Here is a 13,335-nt window from a genome sequence, read left to right on the forward strand (position 1 = left end):
CCTGAGTACGACGCCTTGTGCTACTCATCTAAGGTCTTGTTCCAGGTTCTTCCAGCTCCTTTTCCTTGGTATGTCATCTGTCCCTGCACGGCAATCCATCTTCCAAGACTTTGCAGCTCCTCAGATTACCCTAAGTAATTGCTTCCCAGTTTTAGCACCAAGGCAGGCATTTTGCCTCACTATTACTTTACTCTCTCTGACTTGACCCACGTAAGACTTGGGCCTCTAATGGCAGTTATATCTATGTTCTGTGGGACTTCCTGATACTCCTGTGGTTCTGATGTACTATATCTGTCCCATACATAAAGTACAAAGGATACAGTATGAAGGATGTATAAGATAGATCCAGTACAAATAATGTAACAGTCTGCACCAGACAGTAGTACTGTCACCTTCTGACTTCCAGGATCCACTGTTGTCCAAGGTATGGTTACTTCTAATCACCCTCTGAGGAAGTGGTGTGCCTTATGGTCTGTAGGCATCAGAGAAGGTCCCTCATATCCTAACTAACTCTGTCTAGCTATGGGCAGCCTCTTCTCTTGACATGTAGAAATGCCTCAAGGGTGAGACAGTGCCATATTCCCTAGAGTATATTCCTAAAAACTGCCCCTGTAATCCACATCTGTACACCATTTCTATTATTTTGGAATGTTCCACATTCTCTAGCGTGTATTCCTGAAAACTGCCCCTGTAATCCACATCTGTACACCATTTCTATTATTTTGGAATGTTCCACATTCTCTAGCGTGTATTCCTGAAAACTGCCCCTGTAATGCACATCTGTACACCATTTCTATTATTTTGGAATGTTCCACATTCTCTAGCGTGTATTCCTGAAAACTGCCCCTGTAATCCACATCTGTACACCATTTCTATTATTTTGGAATGTTCCACATTCTCTAGCGTGTATTCCTGAAAACTGCCCCTGTAATCCACATCTGTACACCATTTCTATTATTTTGGAATGTTCCACATTCTCTAGCGTGTATTCCTGAAAACTGCCCCTGTAATCCACATCTGTACACCATTTCTATTATTTTGGAATGTTCCACATTCTCTAGCGTGTATTCCTGAAAACTGCTGCACTAAAACCACAACTGTATATCACTTATATCGTTGTGTGGGAGGGGGGGGTTGCTAAAAAAGTTATGTAGGGGGGTATGTTAGTTATGAAATGTTTACCATCAGCCTCTATCTACGGGAGACATAGGGGAAGGCGGGGATGAATTTACGACTTCCCATCCAGTGGTCAAGGTTACATTTGAACAGTGTTAGGAATGGGGTCTGCTTAAACAAGTGGCAGGAATGCTTCCAGTTGCACAGCGTATTGTTAGCTGTTCATAGTTAAGTAACAGGGTTAGCTGCCCTTGTGGGCCATTTTAATCCTAACAAATTTCCCTTTCAAAGGTGAGAATCAAACCTTTACCTTGTCTCTCTCAGGTAAACACCTTAACCATTTTACCAACCACCAGAAGCATACGCAGCTAAAGGTACATCCTGACTTACTCAAATAGTTAAATATTGCTACATTTTAACAAAATGTAGGACTGGGAAACATATTTGAGGTGATGGAGTGTACCCTTTATCCAATGTGGTGCAACCTTAGAGTGGGGGGTTTTAAATAGGAGATTGTAGTACGACAGACCTCCCAACTGGGGAGTAGAGAGGGTCTGAAGAACATGCTTTTATTTTTTAAGTTAATTCAGGTTCTGTAAGTTTAAGTTCAGTTATAAATGCTTTTGTACTGACTTGCACTATCCCCGTGCCTACATCTGTATGTATGCAGGATATAAACCCAGTATAAATGTAGGACTTGCAAAACAAAATGTGCTGTTAGATCACCTGTGAGTAATACATGCCCTAAGTCTATCTGCTCTGACACAACAAGCATTTCATGTTGCTTATGGATCCAGGCATTTTATGTAGATAACATAGAAAATACATTTCTTTCAAGAACTGATGTCCCAGAGCAAGTTGTTTGCTTGCTGTTGGCACGTTCCCTCATTTCTAAGCATATGCAAATTCATCATCAACATGCTAGCCGGGGAGTATTTTATTTTTATCTCTGTCAAGTGATGGTATTTAAAATGTAAATCTTGCTGAAGTCACATTAGTTCATTGTTTTAGAAAAATGTCAGCACAGAACATAAGCATCCTTCGAACCTCTGTCAGAATTCGTATGTCACGCGATGCTGGGCACCAGAGGTGGTGAGCGGTTATCCACCTTATTTAATATTCATCAGCATACAGCTTATGGCCTTGAAGGGAAAGATGCCATGGGGTAGATTAGCAGAAGAAAAACAAGTCATCTTTTCAGAAAAGAAGATGCACTACAGCTATATAGAAATGGTATCTTGTATTCGTTCCTTCATTTCTTTAATCTTGACTCTTTCTACCAACAACATCATGTTCCCTCTGTTGTTTTTGTTAGTGCAATCCCATATATTTGTTTCTTAAGCCTTAACAATAACAAGTCTTTAATATTCATTTAAAGGTATACTCAGCACTTAAAAAGGTGGTGAAAAATTTTAGATATTTATGCATCTATCTGTATAGCTGTCATTTGGGACTACTCCATTTTGGCACAAAGTTCATTTATAAAAGGTTATGTAACCTATCATAATGGACAAAAAACAACAAAGAAAGAAAATTGAATATGCCAAATTTTAGTTGACTTGCAGAATTTAATTTAACAGAGTTAGTAGAGTAGTAGCCACATTATACTTTGTGTGAACTTAAAATGCTTTAACAGTAGCTTATTGACAAGCACAAAATACTACTGTTCTGAAACAACAGTGAAATTAAAATGGTTACTGTAATAATTTACTGATGGGTGCTGTGCATGTCACTGGAGAGATCCACATAGCCAAAAGCATATTTTTGCCTAAAAAAGAAAGCATCTGATAAAAATTGCTTTGCTTGTTTGCATAGGAAATTATGGTCACAAATAGCAGGGAAATAAGAATGCTACACCCTTTTCTAAACTTATGTATCTCGTGTGAAATAATACTGTATTTAGCAGTAAAGTGCAGAATTTGTAACCCCCCCCCCAAAAAAAAATTGTATGAAGGATAAAAAGATTAGAGATTGGTCTACAATGTTTGAGACCTTTAGGATTCCTGGCTTTGGAAAAGGAATGAGGGTGGTGTGTGTTTCAGGATTAATGGAATGGTGCCAAAAGATAAGGAAATTTACATAAATAAAGAGTTTAGAAAAGCTTTTAGCATTCATTTGTAAGAAAGCAGGATGAAGCTGGTTACCAAACTCATGTCCAATGAGAAGAATTGTTTTAAACAGATACCTTCCTTCAGTGATGGAGATTTTTTTCTAAACAGGAAGTGGGGCTCTAATTTTTACTCAGGTGAATAATGTGCTACCTGCTCTAGGAAGCGGCTAGTTGGGCCGAGGTAGGCATACCAGTAATATCAGTAAATTAAGTACATAAAGAGTCCACTATCTCCCTAATACAGGGGTTCTGATTCCTAGTCATGGTGAATAAATGAAAGGAAGGGGCGTGGCTTCACTGTCTCTCCAGACATGTCTTAAAATGTATAACCGCAATAACTTGAGTCGAGTAAGAGAAGCAACCTGCGTCTGTCCTTCTTACCTGCTGTAAGAGTGAACGACATGGTATGGTTATGTGAGAGTGTAACAGCAGATACTCAGGATTTTTATCAGCTGATTTTTCTCCTCACTTAGTTTTCTGTTTTTTGTTTTGTTTTTGTTTTATCTTCAGGAAGGCAACCTTTGTAAGTTTCTCTTACATGCCCAACTTTCTCAGCTTCTCAGCTGAATGAGAAAAAAAACAGAGGGGAAAGAACTGTCCTTTTCCACTCACACATGTATTATCTGTCAGATTCTCTTTGGCATTATTGAGTCCAGGTATATCTGTGCATTATTTCAGACATTCATTGGTCTGTTGAGTGACATGTGACTAGTTAGTCTTACAATTATATTAGTAGTTTTAGCTTTGCATATGAATTCCTGTTAAAAATCCAGCTCTCACTTGTTGTCTGAAATATTAGTTTAAAATCTTGATTTACCATGTTTGCAAACTGTGACTTAGTTATACTTAAATCATTATTTTAAATATTGCAATTGTCCAGAGATGTAACACTGCTTAATATACACATTATTATTATTATTATTATTAATCACTATATCATCATTATGATCATTAAAGTTATTTCCAATCTGTATTTTGAATCAAATCATTTACACATAATGGACTGCTGAAAATAATGGGTTGTTGTCTTTCGGCTTTTCCCGGTTAGGGGTCGGCACAGCGGAACTCCTGTCCACTAATGATTAGCAGTAGATTTTGATGAACACCGAGGTGCCAGCTCGACGTTCAACCTTCAACGAAGGCACGCCCATTTACGCATGTCTTTCAAATGCCCACCCAACTATGGGGAGTTCATGCAGACTCCACACAGAAGGCACTCCCCGCACTCCAGCCGAGAATTGAACGGGAGAACCTCTTGCTGTGAGGCAACAACGCTACCACTGTACCACCGCGGTAGACCCACGGACTGCCGAAAATAATATCAACTTTTAATCCTATTTACCTCTGGAGAAGTAAATGTCCTGCATATGTAAAAAAAAAAATCATCTAATGTGTACACCACTTAGAATTCAGATTACACTTGTTTTTCTTTGGTTCTTTTGTTTTCTTGTTTAATATTTACTGCAGAGGAAAGTACTTTTTGTGTCTGTACTTAAGTTGCCTAACCAATCTAGCCAATTATGTCTATTTTTCTGCATTGTTATTTATTTATTTATTTCCAGTTTGTCTGATACCATTTCTGCATTTTATTTTCTCCTTTGAGTAAATTTGTTTTGGCCTGGTGCAGATGCGGTCTTGGGTTAAGTGGTGTTTGATCTATGTGAGACTAAGACTTATTGTTACAGATTATGGGCAACATAGCGCACTTGAACATTCGATTTCAATCCTTCATTCATTGTTTTTTTTCTGTTTTCTTATACGCTGCAAAGCTGTATAGAGCATAGCACAGTGGTGGTAGTTCCATACTGTGCAGTGTGCACAAGTAATTCCTCTCTCCTTTGCACTGCTCAGTGTACCTTCTCCCAACTCCTGTAAGTAAATAATAAACTTCATGTCTGTGTAAACAGCTTGCACACTGATTTGTGTGATCTTCCTCTTAACTGCACAGACTGACGCAGTCCATGTAGCACCTCAGCTCTTCTGTGCAGCGTCACTTTAAACACATTTTCCTTATAAGAGGCATCTTCCCTGTAATATTTCCCCAACCCCTCTATACTTCCTCATAAAGCATATCAGTACCGGTCATTATTATTAAGAGACAACACAAAATAACTGCCGTTATATTGCAAGCCTTGTAACACCTACCTGTGACTTTAGGCAGTTCACTCTGGAAACTGCACTTATTTCATCGCAGTGTGTAGACTCATTATCAAGTCCTGAACTTATAGGGGACTGTTTTCTTCAGCTGTAGAAAAAAATAACAATTTTTTGAGTAGCTGATGGATGGTATAGTGCTAGGATATGTACTTGTTTATGGTTCTTGCTTTTGTAAGACATCACCCATTGAAACACGGCTCTTGGAGTTTTGCTCACATTTTCAGATTTATGGACAGACGCAGCATTACCTGAACACTGAAGTAAGCTTTGCTGTGCATCCCAGCAGGAGCTTGTATTATTTTATTTGCTCATCTTCTCACTTTTTGGCTCTGTTTATATATATTTTTAAATATATGGTCTCATTAATGAAGCATCCTGAAATTTTCTTCTTAGTTTTGTCGTACTTTTTCATTTAAAATGTCCTTCTGTTGCCTCTTTTACATTTCTCATAAGCCACAATTCTCTTCAAGCACATTTTTCTTTCTTCTGAATCTTTGTGCTAAGGCCAGCAGTTAACAAAGAAGATTAAAGCTACAAGATGTTAGCAAACTTCACGTGTAGTCCAGGGTTTGACTCCATTTGCCTACTATGTGATTCTAAGTAAGCCACTTAACCTGGCAGTGCTCCCCGACTGTAGCTGAAATGGGTCTCTGTTCATCTGCCCACTGCCCCAGTGAACAATAAAATAAATAAGTTCATCCTGTGCAACTTTCAGTATGAGACATCACTCCATCATGGAAATCTAATTGTTTCTGCTGTTCAGACCCTCCTGACGGACTCACTCCATTTTGTAACAATAGTTTCCTTATACTATCAGACATCTAACAAACCATGACCCTGCATGTATCTTTGATATAGTCAAACCACGCTATTGAATGCTCGCCATCCTCCATTTCTGCCTCATCGATAATTTCAGAGTTCTTTAGCACCAGGTCTGATATGCTGTCAGATCTTCATCCATAAGCCTTCCCTTCAAGGCTCTTTCCCTTTTGCTGTTAGAAAGGAAAACATTCTTTCCACATCTGCTTCTGTCATTCATCCCGGTTGCCTTGACTTTGCATTTAAAATCTACATGTTCTCCTCTTCCCTCAACCTGGCAGCCTCTCTCTTTACTTTTCTATGTTTAACATCCTTAGGATAGACACAGAGTAATATGTTGTGTTATTCCATATGACCCTTACCTTTTTTTTTAATTTCATTTGTGAAGTAACCCCATACTGATGTAGTTATAAGAAGTTTGCTTTACAGCACACTTCACTTTATCCCCTGTTTCTTTGCATGTAGCACCTAATTCTCTTGTAACCCTTCCCCCAAGTTTTTAACCAACACATTCCCCTTCATCTTGCCCCATTCTGCCAGATAGGTGGTAAACTCTCTGAACCCCTATCTCAGGTCCCATGTAGCACATAGACCCAGGCTTTTGAGAAGACTTCTTGATTCCCAACTCTATAGCGTATGTCCTTTAGGTCTCATTCTCCTATTTTCTGATGATTTCTTTGATTGTAGTACTAGTTCATTGCTTCCCAGGTAGATCACATATTTTGCATTTACCCTTCCCCATGCCACCACTCTTAGCAGATCCTGACCCTCTTTGTCAAGCATTAACCCTGGATTTTCTCTGTTTACACCATTCTACATCTCTTACCTACACTATACTAGCTGTCAGGCTCTCCCCTTTTTTCTCACTCCCATTTTCAAGTCCAGTTTTCTCCTTGTGTTTATTTTAATTCACTGACTCCACTCTTCTGTTCCCTTTTATTTTATCTTCAGTACCTTCAGGCCTGTTACCTGTTACCCAGTGTGTTTTTTTTCTTGCTAGTTCCCCATTTGTTCTCTCCCTAATGACCATTTTTCTTTCTTCTTATTTTACCTATCACTCTTGTTATACCAAATCTTCTCCACAGCAATCCACTTTCACCCCTTTTCTGTCTGTCCTACCACTCCATAGCTATATTCATAATCCAGAGGATTCCTCTGAAACTGTTTTACCCACCTATATGAAGTTTTATCAACTGTCCTCAGCTACTTTCCTTGTCAGATCCCATTCTCTAAGGTCATTCCCAACTCCATTCTCACCCAGGTTTTTCCACCAAGCATGGCACTGTTCCTGAAGAGCCTTAGCTTCCTATTCCAGGATCTCACACGTATAGTTTTTAAACTCTTTCTTTGCATTCATTCATTTATAACAATGCAATTAGACTGATCATCTTAGGTGTCTTTCATCCATGGGATGGTCCCAAAAGTAAAATGGACAACATGTGGAAAACAGAGTATAAATTCACACATTATGACGTTCCTAGTAGTAGCAGTGGTTGTAAAAAATACAAGCATATCTGTTGGTTTAACGATGTTCTAATTGTAGGAATATTCAGTCCAAACAACTAAGCCCATACAAAGCTGTCCAGATCCACTGAGTATCAGCTCTAAGAAGGAAGTTATCCAAAGGAAAATTGTATGATGGCAGTTTAACAGGTTGTCCTCTTGTCTATGTATGTAAACAGGTTCACCCAAGTAGACATGACTACATTACATGTCTATGATATGTATAAAGCTCTGCCCATGTGGACATGACTACATTACATGTCCATGATATGTATACAGCTCTGCCCATGTGGAGATGACTACATTACATGTCTATGATATGTATACAGCTCTGCCCATGTGGAGATGACTACATTACATGCCCATGATATGTATACAGCTCTGCCCATGTGGAGATGACTACATTACATGTCTATGATATGTATACAGCTCTGCCCATGTGGAGATGACTACATTACATGTCTATGATATGTATACAGCTCTGCCCATGTGGACATGACTACATTACATGCTTATGGTATGAAAACAGCTGTGCCCATATGGAGGTGACTACATTACAATAAAATAAAATAAAATAAAATGGTATGGAAACAGCTGTGCTCATATGGAGGTGACTACATTATATGTCCATGGATAGTATATAAACAATCTGCCCATGTGGAGATAGCATGACATACCAGTGATATGTAAACAGCTCTGCCCATGTGGAGATGACTGCATGTCCATGGCACATAAACAGCTCAGTCCATGAGGACATGACTACATTATATGTCTATGATATGTATACAGCTTTGCCCATGAGGAGATAGCTACATCACATGTCCATGGCACATAAACAGCTCAGTCCATGTGGACATGGTTACATTACATGTCTATGATATGTATAGAGATCTGCCCATGTGGAGATGACTACATTACATGTCTATGATGTGTATACAGCTCTGCCCATGTGGAGCTGACTACATTACATGTCTATGATATGTATACAGCTCTGCCCATGTGGAGATGACTACATTACATGTCTATGATATGTATACAGCTCTGCCCATTTGGACATGACTACATTACATGTCTATGATATGTATAAAGCTCTGCCCATGTGAAGTTGACTACATTACATGTCTATGATATGTATACAGCTCTGCCCATGTGGAGATGACTACATTACATGTCTATGATATGTATACAGCTCTGCCATGTGGACATGACTACATTACATGTCTATGATATGTATAAAGCTCTGCCCATGTGGAGTTGACTACATTACATGTCTATGATATGTATACAGCTCTGCCCATGTGGAGATGACTACATTACATGTCTATGATATGTATACAGCTCTGCCCATGTGGACATGACTACATTACATGTCTATGATATGTATACAGCTCTGCCCATGTGGAGATGACTACATTACATGTCTATGATATGTATGCAGCTCTGCCCATGTGGACATGACTACATTACATGTCTATGATATGTATACAGCTCTGCCCATGTGGAGATGACTACATTACATGTCCACGGCACATAAACAGCTCAGTCCATGTGGACATGACTACATTACATGCTTATGGTATGGAAACAGCTGTGCCCATATGGAGATGACTACATTATATGTCCATGGATAGTATATAAACATTCTGCCCATGTGGAGATAGCATGACATACCACTGATATGTAAACAGCTCTGCCCATGTGGAGATGACTACATTACATGTCCATGGCACATAAACAGCTCAGTCCATGTGAACATGACTACATTACATGTCTATGATATATATATATATATATATATATATATATATATATATATATATATATATATATATATATATACAGCTCTGCCCATGTGGAGATGACTACATTACATGTCCATGGCACATAAACAGCTCAGTCCATGTGGACATGACTACATTACATGTCTATGATATGTATGCAGCTCTGCCCATGTGGAGATGAGTACATTACATGTCTATGATATGTATACAGCTCTGTCCATGTGGAGATGACTACATTACATGTCTATGATATGTATACAGCTCTGCCCATGTGGAGATGACTAGATTACATGTCTATGATATATATACTGCTCTGCCCATGTGGACATGACTACTTTACATGTCTATGATATGTTTATAGCTCTGCCCATGTGGAGATGACTACATTACATGTCCATGGCACGTAAACAGCTCAGTCCATGTGGACATGACTACATTACATGCTTATGGTATGGAAACAGGTGTGCCCATATGGAGGTGACTACATTACAATAAAATAAAATAAATAAAATAAAATGGTATGGAAACAGCTGTGCCCATATGGAGGTGACTACATTATATGCCCATGGATAGTATATAAACAATCTGCCCATGTGGAGATAGCATGACATACCACTGATATGTAAACAGCTCTGCCCATGTGGAGATGACTGCATGTCCATGGCACATAAACAGCTCAGTCCATGAGGACATGACTACATTACATGTCTATGATATGTATACAGCTTTGCCCATGAGGAGATAGCTACATTACATGTCCATGGCACATAAACAGCTCAGTCCATGTGGACATGGCTACATTACATGTCTATGATATGTATACAGATCTGCCCATGTAGAGATGACTACATTACATGTCTATGATGTGTATACAGCTCTGCCCATGTGGAGCTGACTACATTACATGTCTATGATATGTATACAGCTCTGCCCATGTGGAGATGACTACATTACACGTCTATGATATGTATACAGCTCTGCCCATATGGACATGACTACATTACATGTCTATGATATGTATAAAGCTCTGCCCATGTGGAGTTGACTACATTACATGTCTATGATATGTATACAGCTCTGCCCATGTGGAGATGACTACATTACATGTCTATGATATGTATACAGCTCTGCCCATGTGGACATGACTACATTACATGTCTATGATATGTATACAGCTCTGCCCATGTGGAGATGACTACATTACATGTCTATGATATGTATGCAGCTCTGCCCATGTGGACATGACTGCATTACATGTCTATGATATGTATACAGCTCTGCCCATGTGGAGATGACTACATTACATGTCCACGGCACATAAACAGCTCAGTCCATGTGGACATGACTACATTACATGCTTATGGTATGGAAACAGCTGTGCCCATATGGAGATGACTACATTATATGTCCATGGATAGTATATAAACAATCTGCCCATGTGGAGATAGCATGACATACCACTGATATGTAAACAGCTCTGCCCATGTGGAGATGACTACATTACATGTCCATGGCACATAAACAGCTCAGTCCATGTGGACATGACTACATTACATGTCTATGATATATATATATACAGCTCTGCCCATGTGGAGATGACTACATTACATGTCCATGGCACATAAACAGCTCAGTCCATGTGGACATGACTACATTACATGTCTATGATATGTATACAGCTCTGCCCATGTGGAGATGAGTACATTACATGTCTATGATATGTATACAGCTCTGTCCATGTGGAGATGACTATATTACATTTATATGATATGTATACAGCTCTGCCCATGTGGAGATGACTACATTACATGTATATGATATGTATACAGCTCTGCCCATGTGGAGCTGACTACATTACATGTCTATGATATGTATACAGCTCTGCCCATGTGGAGCTGACTACATTACATGTCTATGATATGTAAGCAGCTGTGCCCATATGGAGATGACTACATTATATGTCCATGAACAGTATATAAACAATCTGCCCATGTGGAGATAGCGTGACATACCACTGATATGTAAACAGCTCTGCCCATGTGACGGTGACTACATCCACCAAGTGGACTTTTAGTAGTTTTTAGATAAAATCATGAACACTGAGGTCAGTAATGCATGATTTTAGACATTTAGAAGCTTCTAATGAGTAATATTCAACTGAGAGTGGAAACAATGTTGGACATTGTTGACAATCGCAAAATATAATCAGAGTTTTGGAATGGCAGTGCTGGTTTACTGAATAAGGTGACATCCATGCTACCATTAACTGACCAACATTGTTATTTAGTCCACTGAGTTTGTGTTTTTATAAAGAGCTGATGAAACATAGTATTAAGAGGAATCTATGCTTCTCTGAAAGAGATAACTGGTTATCTCTTTTTTTTTTTTGCTTTTTTGCTTATAAATGGGTCATTTTTCTCTCTATTTTTCTCTCTCTCTCTCTTTTATATGACAAAGCTGTAAGCTCTATTTGCAAGGGACAGTGCATTTCAGGAGAAGGCTCTGTCTCCAAGAAGATACACAAAAACTCCTCCAGACTTAACCCACCTCACCTCCTTGTTTACACTTTTGGATCATCCTTTACCTTTAGCAGTTCCCCTAAATGGCATTTTACATAAGAAATGCAATAGATAAAAATGATCTTACTAAAAAAGAAATGGGCGTCTATGGGATAATTAGAAAAAAAAGGTGCAGTACATTGTTTTATGATTGTGGTATGATACCTTTTTGTATTAAGCTTGTTTTTTTGTGTATGTTCTGTTTGTGAAAGGATGTTTATGTAAAATGCTTATTTTGGCACATCTTATAATAAATGTACCCCTGATAGACGCAGATGTTATGTTGAACATGTCGTGCTACTTTTCTCCCACTTTCTTACTCTTTGCATAAAATGTCACTATTTTTTTCAGTGTTTCAGTTAAGTTATCTAGCATTGTTGCCTCACAGCAAGAGGTTCTCCTGTTCAATTCATGGCTGGAGTGCCTTCTGTGTGGAGTCTGCATGTCCTCCCCGCGGTCGAGTAGCATTCGAAAGCCATGCGTGAATGGGTGTGCCTTTGTTGAAGGTTGGGCATCGGGCTAGCACCTTGGCACCGTAAAAATCTACTGCTAATCATTAGCGGACCGGAGTTCCGCTGTGGTGACCCCTAACTGGGAAAAGTCGAAAGAAGAACAACAAGTTATCTATGCAAATTATGTACTCTGCATGTATATGATCTGTTAATTTTTTTTTTCTCTTCTGATCAAACTTCCCTAAAAATGAGCATTGCTAAACTGAAATACTTTTTTGAGTTTTAATGGTCATATTGCTATACAAGTCCGAATTATTTTATAGAATTATGTGTATATTTTTCATTGGGCTTTGCCTGTGTGCAATGTGTAGTTTCATTGTTGCCGAGTGAAGCGACTTGTGGGGCATAAGAGAATAAAGCCTGTGACCCAGGTGGTGTGGGTTTGATTAGTGGCCTGAGTACTGGCTGAACTGCTGAAGGGTGGAAGAAGATTGATGAGTAAATGCCCGCTTAAACTAGTGTGGGTCTGGGTCATGTTTGTCCACTGTAGAATCCACCAGTGAAGTCAGGAGATCATATGAAGCATTCCCTCGTAAGTGGAAGCAAGGTCTTCTGAAGGCATCACATCCCTTACAGAAGCAGATGACATACCCTTGTCCATCATGGTCTGAATCCTTAAGCATCTACAGGCATGCACCGTAGGCATGGTAAGTGCATAACACAGTATCTCTTCATGGCTGGATAAAGGTCATAACATGATCACCTTTTGCCCAGTTAAAGAATTAATGGGAAGAATTTTGGGGCTTGGACAGATGGTTGGGAGGTGGACAGAAGCAAAT

At 39.1% G+C, this 13,335-nt stretch overlaps 1 protein-coding gene across 1 annotated transcript in view; it reads left to right on the forward strand.

Annotated features, from left to right (window-relative positions):
• LOC122797630 (neural-cadherin-like) overlaps positions 1-13,335 on the forward strand; it is a 796,015-nt gene that overhangs the window by 368,633 nt on the left and 414,047 nt on the right. The gene's annotated exons all lie outside the window — the stretch shown is intronic.

The sequence above is a fragment of the Protopterus annectens genome, chromosome 3.part1, assembly GCF_019279795.1.
Source record: "Protopterus annectens isolate FY-2018-M chromosome 3.part1, PAN1.0, whole genome shotgun sequence".
Lineage (NCBI taxonomy): Eukaryota > Metazoa > Chordata > Ceratodontiformes > Protopteridae > Protopterus > Protopterus annectens.